The sequence below is a fragment of the Rhipicephalus sanguineus genome, chromosome 4 (genome assembly GCF_013339695.2).
Source record: "Rhipicephalus sanguineus isolate Rsan-2018 chromosome 4, BIME_Rsan_1.4, whole genome shotgun sequence".
NCBI lineage: Eukaryota > Metazoa > Arthropoda > Arachnida > Ixodida > Ixodidae > Rhipicephalus > Rhipicephalus sanguineus.
Window position 1 is genome coordinate 115,019,236 of NC_051179.1, and position 17,840 is coordinate 115,037,075.

General features: G+C 45.7%; 1 long non-coding RNA gene and 1 pseudogene across 1 annotated transcript; both read left to right on the plus strand.

Moving 5' to 3' along the window:
- The first annotated feature begins 788 nt into the window (after positions 1-788).
- LOC119390604 (uncharacterized) lies at positions 789-13,802 on the plus strand. The gene is made up of 4 exons (XR_007415856.1): positions 789-855; positions 12,419-12,460; positions 12,924-12,977; positions 13,671-13,802. It is a non-coding gene; the product is annotated as an uncharacterized LOC119390604 (long non-coding RNA).
- A 1,483-nt stretch (positions 13,803-15,285) lies between these two features.
- LOC125758281 (uncharacterized) lies at positions 15,286-16,662 on the plus strand (annotated as a pseudogene).
- Positions 16,663-17,840: the final 1,178 nt, after the last annotated feature.

Here is a 17,840-nt window from a genome sequence, read left to right on the forward strand (position 1 = left end):
GGTGAATCGGGAACACTCAGTCCTTTAAATTGTGCGCCGATTTGTGCGAGCTACTATGCATTCGAGTCCGTCCATATGGAGATTGGAATGGCAACAAAAAGATTACATACACGCACCATGGTAGCTTGGCGGCTAAAGTGTGACGCTGCTACGCTCGAGGACGCGGGTTCAATTCCAACCACTGTGTTTGGATTCCGAAGGGGGCATAGTGCAAAACTTCCTACACCCATAACTTGAGAGCGCGGTAAGAACCCCTAGTGGTCAAACTTATTCAACAAGTTTCAATACGGCGTGCCTCATTCCTTTAAAAGGCGGTAAAAAAATCGTTCCTTTGAGGAAACCAATTCACTACTGCCATAAGTAACGCTTCTAAGCTTCTAAGTTTGTTGGGACTGTAGATATGGCAAAATGTAATGTCCTGGTAGCTGGTGATTATAACGTCAAGTCTACTGTATGGCACTTTTCATGTGCGCCATTCATGCCTTCGCTGCCTCACTATCACATTGCGGTTCTGGCATAAAAAATCGCAGTATTTCATTAAATTCCTCATTGTTATTTACATCAGTCTCATTTTGACGCATTGTGTAAGCTAGAAAAAAATACTCCTAATTAGGAATCAGGACAACGTCAGAGAAACACAATTTTTAGCAGTAATATGGAATATATATGTATGTGTGCACTGTGCGCCGTGATTACCGTCACACGACAGTGTAAGTTAACACAAAAAATATTAACAGCATTTTACCTAAAACCTTTCTCTTTTCGCAAACCTTTCTTTTTTCGCAACAGTTCTTGCGAAGCTTGTGTGAAATAAGCGAACAGTGCGTTGAACAGCTGAAGACATACGACAAGAAGGTATGTAGACCTCAAATGAAATCGCAACTGCATTGCTGGTGTGGTGTAAATTAAAAACGTTAGTCAGCGCGCCTTCACCTGTACTAAATGTTGCATAATTTTACATGTTTCTGCTCATATTAGTGAAATGTGATCCCCGATGGAATGACAATGCATTGCATCTCGATGGGGGCGAAGTGCAAAGAACACCCGTGTGCTTAGATTTAGTTACAAATTGAAGAACCCCGGGTGGTCGAAATGAATCCGGAGTTCCCCACTAATGTGCGCCTTAATATCATATCGTGGTTTTGGCACGTAAAATCCCAGCAGTCAGTGGTGAAATCTGTTAGGAATTCACTCTATATGTCGTCCAGCCCTGCCGTGGGAACTCTGAAAATCCAAGTATAGCAAGAGCTTTGAAATAATGATGAATTCTGTACCTAATTTTACAGAAAACAGAAGTATCGAAACTTTTTTCTGCAGCCTTGAAGAAGACAAGTCCGCTTGTCGAAACGTCGGCTACAGCACACAAGCCCTGTTTACAAATTTTTCATAACAAATTTCTTCTCATGACTTCTGCACCCCCCCCCCTTCTTTTTAACACGAAAGTGTTTTATGCCGGGGTCCACTACGGCTCCACTGACGTATTTCCGTCACGAATATGACGTTGTAAAATATAACAACTAACAGTGGGCAAAGCAAAAAACCCGAAGAAAAAGTTCTGTCACCTGGAATCGAACTTATGACCCCTCGCTCCGCAGCGCGAAACGATTCGGCCACGGACGGCACGTTCTTCGCAATGCTAACGGCGAGCTATTTATATACACCATTTGCCGGTGGCAGTACTCAGAGTGCGGTGTTACAGCGTGTTTTCGTTATTACTAGCGAGATGACGCGAAGGGCTCGAAGAGCGCGCTTTAAAGGTCGTCGCCGTTGCGACGAGAGCCCGCGTTTACAGGGCGTGGTCGCTCGTGCGTGAGCTTATCTCATAATCGCGGTGGTTCGTACGTCTCGCGTTGAGAGCACGAAGGTCACTTGGCTCACTGCAGCGTGGGCCGCTTTTGCGAAAGGAGCGCGGTGCTCACGCAGAAATAAGTAACAAATGTGACAGTTCGCTGTCATCCTGTGTATGTTCGTTCCGTGCGTTCTTTCTGCTTGAGCAGCGCGTTGCACGTGTCGAGCTGCTTGCCGTTGTAGCATTCATTCATTCGCCCTTGGGGCGAAAGAATGCGCAAGGAACGCTCAACTACGTCTGTGAAGACACGTTTCACTTTCGTGTTATTCCGATTCCTATGACAGATGGTTCAGCCATGTTTTTTGCTTTCTGCCCTGTGGTATTTGTTCGGTAAAACTTCTAAAGGCGACAGCCTTATATGCCTCATGAGAAGGGTCACTTGGAGAATAGTTGGCGTGCAGTACAAAAATAACCACATGAAGCAGACCCAAAAATACTCGTGGCGCCTGGAGGATCGAGGCGCGTAAGCTACGCGCTCACTTCGTCTTGGTGACGTTCGCGCCAATAAAAAAAGTCACAGTTTCGCCGCGAGGGCGAAGCAATCAATGCGATAGCGAGACATTTGAATGTCCCACGAAGAACGACAAACAACTCGAAACTTACAGCGCGCCGCTGAAGGACAAAATAGGACGCTCGAAAAGAACGCACAGGTATACACAGGACAAGCGAGAACTAGCAACTGTGACAGTTGTTACGCCTTTGTGTTTGACCGGCGCGCTGCAAGTGTCGACTATGCAGAACCCGACGCTCTTAGATATTTCTGTTTTTTTTTTTAATTGTGGCGCGTGGAGATACACCTCTGCGTCTGCTGCCACGCATATACAGTAACTCTAGGTGGCCCGGCGTTCTTTTTTTTTCCCTCCACGTCGCGAGTGGGTACAAAATGGGGCCATATTTCGTGCGCGTCTCAAGGGCAGTTTTCAAATTGAAAGAAAATGTAGGAGCGTTGCTTGATAGAGAACACGCTCAAGCTCCCCCGAGATCTCCGTACTGGCAGCAGTGCATGGTGCATATAAATAGCTTGCCGTTATTAGGCCGGCGGATGCATGGCGCGTGGTAGAGTTGTCTAACGCGGCGCGCTGCGGAGCGAAGGGTCGCTGGTTCGATTGCTCGGGTGTTCGCTGGTCGGGTGTTTTTTCTTCTCATTTACTTCTCATATATATATATATACATACGTATACGGGACATGACGGCAACGATAACGGCGACGGCAAAAATCCGCCGAGAGTGTCCATATAATTGCTATCACAATAAAATTCAAGCAAACGGAGTTCGTGTGGCCCTCAATTCGTCCTTACGAAAGCGTGAGTCCGAGACGATAAAGATGAAGAAGGTGATCCACTGCGCTGCAGATGTCACAGAAACCTTCCGAGCGTATGCAAACAGCGGCGTTCGCGTGATTCGGCTTACTGACGTATGGTGTAGCCCACGCCACGCAGAAGCGAGTTAAAGCATGACTGTTATATATATGAGCACTATCAAAGTAAAGTAAGTGAGTATTGAGTTAAGTACTGAAAATTATTTCGTAAAGTTAATTAGCGACCGTTAGCGACAAAAAGTGAATGGTAGTGAAGGGATGATAATCAAGGGAAATTAAAAGCATGATTATTGGGTAAATAATAAAACCTAATCACTGAATGTAACATTAGCGACAGTTTATTAGTGAATACCGGGCGTCGATATAAAGTGCACAGTAAAATAGCCGTATCGCTTGACTTTCGCCTTCCCGTCGTCTTACGCAAACACAGAGTTTATCATGTTAGTTTTGCAACACCAAAATGAGGCGCCCGAATATCCGTATTGGTAAATTTCGGCAGGAGTCGGGCTTTCTCCAGACGCTATTTTATAACCGTATCAAACGGTTCTAGGTTACCCACTTGATATAGAAGGCCGCCGAACCTGAGATAAGCCGCAATGAAAAGGCATATGGAAGCTAATCTCCGGATATTACGGTAACAGTGATCAATGAGTAATGGGTGATTTCTGCGCACCTTTCTGCGCACACAACGGCGAATGACACGGCAACGGCGTATAGACGTGTCTAGCAAAAGGGATGCTTGGTCAAGCAAAGCTGTGAATAAAATATTTCAAATGGCAATGCAGCATACTGAAAAGCGACAAGAAATCATCTACGATTACGATACTAGGTTGCGCGGAATTGCAGTGTAGCAGGATTCGGGCATCAGTGGCGTTGGGCCACTGCTCGAGCAGTTCGTTTAGGACAAGCGGCAGGCGAAGCCCATCCACCGGCTGCGTGCGCCAGAGCGCCAGGGACAGCAGCGTGACCTCCTGGGCTTGAGTGTACTAGAAATGTACCAGCGACCTGCATTCCGCGAGCCGAGCACTGTTCTCGTTGTAGTAAATTCATTCCTGCGTCAATCATTCAATCGTCGCGGAAGCCGTCGCAGGCGTGAACTCCCGGGCTCTGCATTGCGCGAGCCGACTTGAGTATGTTTACAGGGTGACCCAGTTAACTGAAGCCATAGTTTAAAATGATGCCGATGCACTTCATGGTGATACGACCAAATTCATGTTGCAACCTACCGCATTAGTCGCGCTATTTATTGTGTCCTGTTCAATAAGGCAACATGCATTAACTACCACCAAGCTAGGCGAAAAAATCGAATTGTAAGTTGTGGTTCGACTTTCAGATCGATTTTCAGTAAGCGTTTCTCTGCTTGCTGAGGGTGCCCGAGAAAAACAAATAAATGCCTGTAACACGCTCTCTTGCGCGCTGTAATTGCGCTGTCCCAAGAAAGAAGCAATCATGGTTGCAATAAGGTTGAATTTAGACACGCACCTACGTGTACACAATAACATATGGCAACTTCGCACTGGTGGGGCCAAGACTGAAGGAAGAGCGGAGCTGGGAGACGTTCCTTGTCTCTCACTCTTTTTAAATGCGAAGCATTTCTTAGCGAACCCTAGGCACTTTGAGCATTTCTATCTACGTATCTGTCAATTTATCTATCTAGCCGCCTACGTCTGGGTGCACTCATGACCGCCTCCTTAAGTTGGTGAAGACCAAAGTTGGCATGGGACGGTAAGAGGATGTGACGGATATGACTGTCTGGTCCTGACTTGAATAACGTGGAAATCTTCGCGTACGTCGTCAAACGCATTCCTCATGCACGTGTGGTACATACCCGTTTATTACGGGCCGCGGTGCACGGGTATGCGCCACAGGTGATGGACAGTTTATACCCAGGAACGGCGAGAACAGACATTGGCAATTTAAATGCGAGAGCGTTAAGAAAAACCGACATCGGCAGCATTTACCCGACCCGAATGGAAAGAATAAAAATTAGGATCTCAGCAGGAATCGAACCCAAGCATTCTGCGTGGCAGTCAAGTATACTACCACAGAGCCACGCCAGGTCTACAAAGTGCTTTGAATATGTACCCTATGCAGGCGTAATGTTTGTGCATCGTCAATTGTGGTTGTGGTGCTGGCCATCTAATTTTACAAGAAAGCAATAAACACTATATATGTACTCCTACGATACAGGCGCCATGTCAGGTCAACGTCTTTGGTTCCAGTGCTGGCTCCGCTGTTATAGCCAGCAGTCTAATAAAGATTAAATTTGTGTTCCTACGATTCAGCAAGCTACATTCAAACATTGCTCGACACCGGAGGAATACATTAACAAAAGTTACGCATGATATCACATCATTGCACCGTAAAGAGCACTTGGTTTCGGTAATACTGTCTGATATATGTGGTCTAACGTATGTGCTCTGGCGTGAGTGTCGACGTTACGTCACATCATAAGTTACTCTTTAAACGCTAGTATGGACGACGTGCCTGATGAGTCCACGATGGGCCCAGAACTACTACACTTGCAAAAACGCGTCGCTCCACCTCGTAACGGTTGGCTTCAAGCCATAAAATGCAGCATAGAACTACTCGCTGACTGCTTCGCGTTATACCGATTCTTACAAGGATGGCATCTGCGGAATTTTTTTCTTTCTTTCTTCCCTTTCTCTCTCTTTCTTTCTATTTGTTTCGCTCTCTCTCTCTCTCTCTCTCTATTTATGTCTCGCTTTTTCTCTCTTTATTCTTCTTTCTTCCCTCTCTCTCTATCTCCTTCTTCCTCTCTTTCTTACTCTTTCTTTCTCTCTGTGCCTTGCTCTTTATTTTTGCTATCTCTTTTTCGTATCTCTATCTATCTATCTATCTATCTATCTATCTATCTATCTATCTATCTATCTATCTATCTATCTATCTATCTATCTATCTATCTATCTATCTATCTATCTATCTATCTATCTATCTATCCCTTCCACTCTATTTTATGTCTTCCTCTGTCTTTCTTTCTATCTATTTCTATCCCTTTCTCTCTGCTATTTTCGCTGTCTCTTCCTTTGTTTCTGTTGATTTTTCTCTTTCTGTATTGCTCTCTGTTTTTTTTTTCTATCTATTATTCGTGTGTGTCTATTTTCTCTGTCTCTTCCTTTCTATAGGCTTTTTTTTTTCTCCCTCATTCTCTCTAGTTTCACTTCCTCTTTCTTTTTATCTTTTTTCTTCCTCTCAGGCGCTTTCACGTGCTTACTTTGCCAAGCAGTTTCTCTTTAACGCTCGCACCGGCTGTACTTGGCAGTGGGGCTTGCCCAAGTTTTGTGGCCCATACCCACCTGTGGAGTTTTGCACGACGGAGCACAAGTTACGGATATCTTAAACAGCTTGGCTCTTAAAACATGAGCTCGCAGAGTCGTCTCTTATGCCTCTTCCAGGGGCCTTGACCGCATGATTACGAATGACGATTCACTTGGGAGCTCCGTTTTTCAAATGAGGGGGAAGTTCAGGGGAAGATGGAAGCTGTTGAAAAATCCCTGGAACACGGGCTGTCGTGGGAGCCAACGTTTCAACAAGTCCGCTTGTCTTTTTGAAGGCTGCCGTTGCAGCATTGAAGAATACAAACCCTATTGACTAAACTTTGGCTGCAGGAACACCCTGTGTTCCGAGAACTTCGTTTTTTTTATTTCAAGAAGAAATTCGTTTCGGTATTGTGGCACATTGCTTATCAAAGGAGAGGTCAGAAATAATACCCTACTCGGAAAAATTATGAGGATGTAATTGTGGCGCACCTGTGACAAGGAGCATCCCAGTAGGTACACAACGTACCTCTTGCATAGTCAGAGTCGCGTTTCACTGACATCGTTGGTTAGTTGACGCCAGTTTTGCTTCGAAAGGTCCCCTTATGCCAAGCCTCAGTTTACAAAACGTGCATTTCTGCTGCATGTAATTATGGTTTTCACGTATCGTGTTTTTGTAAGCACGTCTAGCTTTTATATTTACAGGAACTACCTCCCTGCGACTTTAATTACAACCAACAGACAATCGAGCCAATGATAGTGTAGGGTAGGTTATTTGCAGTAGTGATGGAGAAGAAATGAGAAGAATAATAAAGTGGAAGAATAGATAATTTGTCGCGGGAAGGCAACGAACCTTCAACCTTGGAATAACGCTTTCGATGCTCTACCAATTGGGATACGGCGGTGGTCGTTTTCTCTTCCGCTTTATCGGATATATCTGTCCGTATTAAAATTTCGGATTGTTAATAAGCGCCGCTCCTAGCCACGACGGCGAGTGTGGTGCCCTCCTTGTTTTGCCCTGTGGCGTCACGTAGCACGTGGTCTTTTAACGAACTGGCAGCTGACCAACACTGGTGACGCTAGCGCTGACTGGGGTTGGCTAATACTCCCACGTTTAATATGCACAGATATATTCAATAAAGTGGATGAGAGGACGACCGCCGCCGTAGCTCTTTTGGTGGAGCATCGGAAGCGTTATTCGAAGGTTGCGTGTACGGTCCCTGCCAGCGGCCATAGAGTTTACTAAAATTAACTAGAGGGACTCTGGCGCTGCGATCGTTCAGCCACCATGGGAATGATGGGTAGTACACAAATTTGCCTAGTCTTCGTACTTGAGGGCTTCGAACGCACTTGTGGCTTTGTTTATTGTTATCTTTTAGTTTTCTTGCGGATAAAAGAATGAATCGTTATGAACTTCGTGACCAGATTTGAATTGGTGAGCCTAAGAAGGTTAAAGTAGTGAAGTGAAGCTGCTGACTTTTGCTGAACTTTTTTTTGGGACAAAGCGGATGCAGGCGACGCTGAGTCAAACGGAGCCAAAAGAACAAAGTTTAGACAAATCCGTGTACTACCCATCATTCCCATGCTGGCAGAAGCGCCATGCGTTGCAGCTCCCATAGACACTAGTGCCAGAGTAAACTCTATGCCAGCGGCAAGTCGTCTGTTTTTTTTTCACCTTAATTTCTTCACATTTATATCATCGTTACAACAAGTAACGTCCCCAATACTTTCCTTGGCTTGATTATCTACGGCACCGCTATCAACCACCGCTGTGGTCGTGAACACGCCGGAAAATCTTGTTCCACCGACTCAAATGGCCACTTCCATGTCGTCATACGAGCACCGTGCAAGACACCGCGGTCTGCGTGCTAAGCAACACCAAAGCCGGCGACCGACTTCAAAGCCTCACCGAAACCCGAACTTGTACTAATATTTGCGCAACGGGCGCTGCTTCGACCATCCAAGCTTCGGAGGGAGAGCCAGCGTATGTTAAGTGCGACGTCATGCTGAGCGTCAGAGTATGCAACGGCAGCTCAAAAAGCTTTCGTTGGCAGGGCCAATGTGCGAGTCTCCGTGTATCTTTTCAAAATGTGGCTTCTGCTCATGGATTGCTGTTTCGACATTTGCTGCTTTCCAGGAAACCGCCATAGTAACAACCGTTTGCCCGTCCTTTGAGCTCAGTATAGCAAGCCGGTCATCTCAGCTATAGCCTTCTCAGAAGTACTGTCGAAAAGCATTACGTTATCGCATGGCTATTTTGCGGCTGTTTATTACGCCGTAGTGGAATGGCAGCGCTACGTAGGCATTTTATTGCGATATAAATTGTAGGCTGGCTACAAGCGAGAAGTCGCTGTCGGTGCCGGGGTCCGAATGATGTCCAAGTGAGATAAGGCACTGTCGTACTCCCCGTGCAGTACGCGAGCCAATCGCGAGAAAGCCCGTAATAGAGATCAGCACCCTCTCACTCCCAGGGGAGAGAGTGAGCGAGACCCTCAAAAGAGATTGGAGGTTAAACGGCTCCTAAACCACTCCGGATTCAAAGAGGAGAAAGCAGTTTCTTTGTCACCACCACTACCCTTGCTACAGGTGCTCCTCGCCACTTATTTCTTCATAAAGCACGTGGACAACGTCAACACTAAGCCCATCAAGATTTCACTTTCTTCGGCTGCACACTGTTATCTCCGCTTGCGCAGTCGAAAGCGCGCAAAATTGGAGGACGCTTCAGCTTCGCCTTCAAGAGTCGAACGCGATAGCGTAATCGGGCCCCGTGCACGTATCGCCTTGTCAATTGCTAGTCTCCCTTCGGTTCTCGGTGTATGCCTCAATCATGCCGCGAAGGAACGAACGACTGTGCGCGTTACATAAGCGGTTTAAAAGTATCCTAAGATGCCTACTGCAAGTACAGTTGTTAAGTGTCCACTACGCCATAATTACTGCGTTTGCTAGTCAGCGAAGGGCCCACTACGCGTCCGTAAGGCAACGCACGAACCTCCGCAGCTGTTCACTCTGTGATTGCGTTTGCTGATGATGGCGATTACATATGTCTGAGCGCCTTGTAATGCTGGGGCTTTAAAACACCCACTAGTTGACCAATTCACATGTTTTGACGCCCGGCGCGATTCTACGCTTCTGCAACGCAGTATTTCATGCGTCAAGGAGACTCGCACTGAGAAGTGGGCGAGTTGGTACGGATGCATTGAGTTAGAACGGCGCGACAAGCCGAACGAAAAGACGAATCTTCCACTACATGACATTCGTTTGTCTTTCGAAACAGTTTCAAGAAATAGTGTGGCTGTAGTGTAGAACGCAGACGGCCTGGGTTCGATTCTCACTCGAACCTAAGATTCTTATTATTTATTTTACTTGCATATTTCTTGATGTTTCGGTCGCGGACAAGATGATGATTTTTAGCTCACAACCAACGATGCCGACACCGGAATTTTCGCAAAACGAGCTCTTTAACGCTCTCGCGTTAAAGCGTAGCGAAATCAGTTGATGGCGCACGACAGTCAAGCCAGACAAGGCAGAACGGGCGCGCGACTGCATTGCAATGCAGGTTGGGGGTAAATCTAGAACGGATAACCCTTTGTATATGGACCAATCGTGAGCTTATTTTCTCATAATATCCCGTGAACGGACTACTGGCGTCACCAATTGCGCCGAAAGGACGGGAAGCGCCAGCAGAGAATGCGCTCGTTTCTTGTATTTTCATAGGTTGTTTAGGCCCCCTTGAACGTGTGCGCAGCAGAGCGGTTGCCGCTGAAGCGTGCAGCATCTCCTTGCGCACGCTTCCTCCTCTAGTGGACCTTGCCTGGTGCAGGTACTTGCTTCGCGCGGCGGTGCCGTAGAAGGCAGCGCGCACGCGAGATCCACAAAGCCACCTGCGGCGGTTCCAGCGGTTGAATAAGCCGGGATGGTTGCTTGCGTCGTGTGCACTGTATCCACCAGGGCTGGGCAGAGATACTCAGAAAAATATTCCGGAATACAGATATCGAAATGCACGAATTGGAAGCCTAAAATACAGATACTGAGATACATTTGCCTTTAACGTAACGGGATATTTCGGAGATACTTTGCAATAAGACGAAAAAAGTATTCCGGAATACAGTTACAGCGATACAAATACCGGAATACTTTTTTTTAATTCAAGGATGCTCACACTACGCAAAGACACCTATTAGTGCAGCATAATGTTGTAATTAAAGTTACAGCGCATCGAAACGTTCAGTTCATTTATTTATTTATTACAGTACCCTCAGTGCCAATAAGACATTGCAGGGGAGGGGGGGGGCGGAGAAAGTACATAATTAGTAATAATGATATATTTACAAGTATCAATTGCAATAAAAATACACTATTTCACAGCAACAGTAACAAGGATTGGACACCGAAATCGACATACTTGGCGAACAAACTAAGCTATGCTAAAAATAGCACACTTTAAGCAAATCACTCGGATCACTAATGAACACCAATGAATTGACAAAAAGCACACATTTATTTTGAAGATCTGCTTTGCTGAGAAGGTTGCTGTGTAGGCTTCTCAAACAACGTCGGTTCAGCCTCTGCACAAGACTCACGAAAGAAAGGAAGTCTGTCTACCGCTGAAGGCGAGCACAAATTCGTGTTACAGTGAATAAATACCGCCTTCATAGCCGGATTGCCCTGCAGCGTGGCGATATCTCTTCTCGGGTCATCTAGATACCGAAACACTTCCGCCCTCACTTGGGTTGTTCTGACTGTTCAGAATCCGAAGTCGGTCCCCATCTTCGGAATCCTCAGCCGTCTGGCCCTGTCAGCTTTAGTGAAGCTTTCACCACCACCGACGCTACCAGCACCCATTTCAAAAAGCCGCAACAGGCGAGGTCGGCTCCGGCGGTGGGGGAGCCTGCTACCACAAAAGACCGTTTCACGCATGTAATCAATTAGGAACGCATCCTGACATTGGAGAGGTGGCTGAAAGCGCGTCAAAGATAGCCATCTTCTAGTCACTTCCGCCGCGACTACGGGAACTGCTTTTGGAAGTGCCGCCGCTTTGGAAACTTAACGCACGTGAAGCATTGCAAAGCCTGTTCCAAGGCGGTATCCGTGCGGGGGGTCGCGAAGTAATGGCTTGCCACCCGAAAAAATTGGGCTGCTGCATTGACCTTGAGAGACAGCGACTTTCGTCGGCAGAGGCCGACAACACTGCCCCCGCGATTCTGCCGTCTGCGGCGTCGCGCGCTTTACCACATGGACCATTCTGTGCTTGAGGGGAAACCATCGCCGCCCTATCTGTCGGAGACCGGCGGCGCCTTTGCTTGTCTTGGCACAAAAAAGAAAAAGAAACGTCATTCCCCCATTGGAAACACGCCTCAACTCATTTCCGACACAAAAAAAAAACAATGTAACGAGATACCCGTGTCCTGCATAGTATCGCGATACAGGCGATACATCGTAAATGTATTTCACTACTGAGATACAAATACATTTTTCAAATATATCTCGATACAGAAATACAGATACTCAAAAGTATCTCTGAAATACTATCGCGATACTCTTGTATCGCGATACTGCCCAGCCCTGGTATCCACCGACACCTTCTGATCAACTCGCACCTTATTTAGCTGGTCGCGTTATCTCAAATAAGTTAAAAGCGACGGAACGCCTTAGTTCAATTCTATGTGCGCTATTATTCGTGACAGCGTTGTGAAAATCATTGCGCGCTATTTGAGGGAGACGTGCTTGGGTTTTGCTGAACACGCACGACCCCAGGCTCTTGCATTTTGTTTTTGCACTCTAATGTTTGCGGCAATAAATGAAGCCGCTCAAAATACGAGCCTGTTTATTACACTGCTTTCGCGATCCTGTTGAGCGATACTGGGACTTTTTGATTACAGTCGTTTCATTTCAATCATGTTTCGAAATTCTCTTTGTACTTTCTATATCTTGTGCAGTTGTATTTCCTCAAAAACAGATGGTGTTTTATTTCAGATGATAATTCCCTGTGCTCGTCCCAAACTTTGGGAGAGATGGGTGCGTCTTTCTCTCTGTTCACCTCTCTAACTGAATATTCTCTAGGTCGTACTAATTGTCCAAAATCGCTGTTATCGTAAATTATATATTGTTTAGGAGCCTCTACGATATTCAATGAAGGAAAGAAGTATTAATTTTAAGGGCTCGTTTTCTTTGTTATACACAAATTAATGAGACAATGTAATTCATCATTATCATTCCTTATGAGTGAAAAGCAGCGAAGTCAAAGAAATTGCAGGATAGCAAAGATAAATTTGTTTAAGAGTCTCACCAGAAAGAAATGACTTACGCGTATAAGAAAGAATAATTTCCATCAAAGGAGGATTCAAAGGCCCAAGGGGGAAAAAAGCAAAATATTGGTTAATATTACTCCAGGTTTATGGTTTCAACGTCTCTGCTCTGCACAAAACATGATACTCGCTGTATTTCAAAAACACACTCTGTACCGTGTCCCTCTTTCCAGGGCGATGTGGAGCAGTACAACCTGACGACGAAGAAATACATAGAAAAAATTGTGGTGAGGTGTCTTTTGAGTAGGTGGTCGATAATGATGGAACTTTACTCTACGTTTCAGAAAACCTCGTAGTCTTTAGTAGCGCAGAAAACGCTGTCACTGAGCTTCTTCGAGTGTGACCTCTGGTGATGCGAAACATTCTCAACAAGTCGCGAGCTCAATATGTGTGCGTTACCTTTATACAGATGCCGTATTCCCCTTATTCCAGGTTTTTTTCTCAGTGTGGGCAACGTGGAGCACTTACCCAGCTGCCAGTTAGTGGTGGTAGCTGAAGGATGCTCCGTCGTCGGTCATAAATGCTCTAAAATAAAAGAGAAACACTCTGTCTGTGAAGTGAAGAGTCGCAGCGAAATTAACGGCGTCGTCTTGACGCCTTGTTTTGCAGGTTGATATGCAAAATGCCCATCACCAACAGCCTCCGGCCAATGGCCCAGAGGCTCTCCAAAAACCGTCATCAAAAGTATGAAAAGCGATTTCTGCGCAGGCTGCTAACAACCACCGAAAATATTGCCAATCCAGACGTAAAATTCGAAACCTATTAAACGGCGCATTTGCAACGGATCTCCCGATGGACGCTGCGCGTTTGTTTCCCTCGTTTGTGGAAGGCTATGCGGAACTAATCGGTAATGCAGAACAATCTGATGCACGGAAAAGCGGATGTGTGACGAATGCTAATATGACAATTTCTCTTTTCAGTTCTGCGGGCTAGACACCGTTCCCGATATGAAGATAGCCTGGATTGGCCTCCAGACAGCGTTCAAGCTTCTTGGATAAAAGCTCGACTTTTCTAAATGCACGACTGTAGCGCTCTTCTTCGATGCTCTTTCGGCGGAGCGCTCTTGCAGATGGTCTTCAGTTTTTTTGTTGTTGTGCGAAACCGAGGACAAAAGACAAACATAAGGACCTGGCAATAAAATCTGCACTTTCTTCGTATGCGATGGGCATTCGACACGAGTAACATTAGTGACTTGCACTTTAGAAGCAAAATGGGATACAGGGGGCGCCATTTATTTATTTATTTATGTAATATGTGTTTATGTATTTAGTTATTTATGTTGGGTGCCTTCGTAGTTGTGTTTCTTCATGACTATGTTCTTTGCTGAACTGCGCAGTAATACGACAAACAGTACCTGAATATCCTCAGCCCAACAAATCCATATGGTAGCTATAGCAATTAATGCAAGAAATTACACCTCTCTGCGTCTGCTTCGTCAGTGTTTGGGGATCGGTGCGTCTGTTTGTTCTCTCTCTCTCCAATAAAGTGCACTTTTGTGTCGCACCCTATCCTGCATAGGCCAACCGTTCGCGGCATTTCAGGCACGTTTGTACGGCCTGATATAAGTATTTCCATATATGTGGTGAGCCATAGAGTGATGGTCCTCCGTGGATTTCGCAAAGCACCCATCGTCCTCGCCGGCTAGTTGCACAATACTTCCCACCACGAGGACACGCCCTGATTTCGGTCGCATTTCTCGCCTTAGCTCGGCAAAAGCTCGACGAAAGAATTCAAATATCATCCTAGAAAACTGCGGTGCAGACCTGTATTGCTTTGAATTTGACGTTGTTACCGGTATTTTCATTTCTTCCAGTAAATCATACGCTTTCCTTTCTTTCTTTATATGGAGCCATGCGACCGGCTTTGTCAGTTTCGTATGGTTTCCGCTGAAACGTTCTGCAAAAGCAATCCAGGCACGATTTCCTGGAATATCATATGGAGACGTTCTACCAGCTTCGAGGCTAGGTTATCAGAAACGAGAATTTTTCTATATTCATTTCATTGAGAAACCTCAGTCCCTTTACATCTTTCTTACATGTGCTTCTGAAAGGTTGGCTTCCACGAACTACACTTATGGTGAATTCCATTGGCAGACTCGGAGCACGTCCGGTAGCAGCTTTTCTGCTCCATTCGGAGCAAGCCTGTTCCATTGGCAGATTGAGAGTGCTCCTTGTATGTTTCATTGGCAGTACCGGAGCGGCCCCGCCTCGGAATCCACTCCACGGAGCAACTCTTTCTACTCCGCAGAAAGCGGCGGGCGGATTCAACCGGAAGTCGCAAGCGCCCCGCGCGTGCGCAGTGCGTGGCGTACCACGTGATCCACCAACGTGCTGTCCAAGCGCGCCCGTTCACTCCACGCGCCGAGAAGGCAAGTCGCGTCTCGGAAGAAAAGTGAGTGGTGCGTCGCAGCATCAACTTGCGCTTTTGCTGCTCGCCGAGAGCGATGATTCGAGCTCTAGTTCCGGATCGACCAGCGAGGACTCAAGCGATGAAGAAGCTTTGGAAGCTGGCGTATACGAACACGTTTTCGACGTCATGTTTCGGCCGCCGGACAAGAAACCGAAAGTTGAGCATTTCGTCGACGACGTCGTCCGCCAGTACTCGGATGAAGAGGTAAGAAATAACGCATCCCTTTGGAAAGTTCGCATTTTAACACTCTTTACTTTTGCTGGCGAAATGCAGTTCCGAAGGCACTTCATGTTGTCTCGGCGTGTTGCCACCGAACTGATAGCAGGCTTCGCGTCTTCTCCGATCACGGCGGCAAGGCTGCGAAGTCTGCGGAGACGCACATTTTGTCCTTCATTTCGTAAGTAATTTGGTGAGTAATTGTTATTGCTGCCTCTTCTTAAATTCCTCCCGCGAAATTGGGCACTAAACGCATTGTATAGCACGAACGGGGTACTTGGACAGACAGAAGTACAGTTGTCTGTCCAAGTACCCCGTTCGCGCTATACAATACGTCATGACATACCAACTAGCCCAAGCCGCTACTCTTCTGGGCACTTAAGTGTGCCGCCTGATCTCCTTACTGCGCAGGTATGCAGCCAACAAAACATGCATGCGGGATGTGGCCTACAGTTTCGACCTGGCTGAAAGTACTGTACACAGGGTACTGCAAAGAGTGGCAGACTACCTTTGTACGTTAGGTCCAACTGTCCTCACATTTCCCCGTGACCTGGAGAAGCTGTCCAGAGATTTCGAGAACGTATGTTTACCTAACTCTTAACGCTTAAAGATAGACTGACGAACTGTTGGTCCTCTTTCTGCAGGTGTCCGGAGTGCCTGGTGGTGTTGGGTGCATAGACGGTTGCTACATTCGCATCCAGTGCCCCGCAAACAAGATAGCTTCGACCTACGTCAACAGACACCACTTCCTCTCAATGACATTGCAGGCTGTGTGCGACAACAAGAGGCGATTCAGTGACGCGCTCGTTGGAAGCTCGAGAAAGATACACAATTCCCGTGTCTTTCGCCTGTCCTCGCTTGCCAAAAAAATCCCAGGGATATGCCAAGGTGGCAGGTATCACACCCTAGGTGACGCAGCGTACCCTGTAAGGACGTTCTCGCTTAGCCCTTACAGGGATTATGGAGCACTAACAAAACAGAAGAAAAACTTCAATGAAAAATTCTCGGCAACCCGCGCTCTCATTGAAAACTCGTTTGGGATCCTGAACAAACGCTTCCGCCAGCTTATGTATCTGGAGCTGCGGACTGTCACTTGGCTAAATGCGTTTATGCTTGCTTGTTGCATCTTGCATAATCTGTGCATCGACACAGGCGACGAACTGCTCGATGACAGTGATGAAGAGGAGGCTAACGATGATGTACCATGGTCCAAGTGCACAGACAGCGATGAATGTGATGAAGAGGATACTGAAAAACGCGCAGCACTACGTAGGCTCGGCGAGTTGAAGCGAGAGAAAGTGTTCCAAAAAATGTTTGAGGGACAATGAAAAATCTTCAAATGACTTCCTGCTTCGATATCGTGGAAGTCCACCATTAGTAGCTGCTCCGTCGATATAGGCACTTGTTCTGTGGGAGAAAATAAACAAAAGCTTTACAGATATGATTCGCTTGTAAACTCTGGTTGCTTCTTTTGTTCTCGGTTTTCATTTCCACCGCCATTATATTCATTTTTTGCATATAATATGCCTGTGCAAATACTGTACGAATGTACACAGCGTGACATATATATATATATATATATATATATATATATATATATATATATATATATATATATATATATATATATATATCATCATCAGCCTGTCTACGCCCACTGCAGGGCAAAGGTTTCTCCCATGTTCCGCCAATCAACCCGGTCCTGTGCTTTCTGCTGCCACGTAGTACCTGCAAACTTCTTAATCTCATCTACCCACCTAATTTTCTGTATATATATATATATATATATATATATATATATATATATATATATATATATATATATATATATATATATGTATGTATGTATATATGGATGTGTATATATAGGGTGATTCCACGAGAGATCGAACATGCCTGTCCGGTCGCATTTTTTATTTTGCCTGGGTTTTTTATATGTTGTGTGGGCACATTCAAAGTGCACGGAACTGAAAATTTTATTTCCAAGAAACGCTCCCAGCGCGCCAAAAAAATATTTGAAGGTGGCGGCGCATGCCTCCTGTTTTTGCTCACTGCAATGTTTTCGGATTTCACGGCCGTATTTAGCGCGAACTATAAATTATGTGTCAAAATTTCTTTTGCTGGTTTTAATACGCATTACTGTGAATTACATCCATGGTTTTTTTATGCCGTCCTCAAAAAGAAGAAAATGTGAAAAAATGGCAAACACGGCCGAAATCAAAAAAGGGTCCTAAGTTCGAGGCGCCTTGGCGCCTTTACTATTTCGAACAGAAACTTGAAAACAGTGTCAACTATAGAAAAGAGCCTTTGCAACATTTATGCGGAAGATTATTTTCCTACGGGCAGCGCAAAATTAGAAAAAAAATAGTTAAAAAAGCGAGTTTTTTCAAAAAAGTACATTTTCAAAAAATAAAATAAAAAAAACTCCGGTCTCAATTTTGACGGCAATTTTTTGTCGAAGAGCG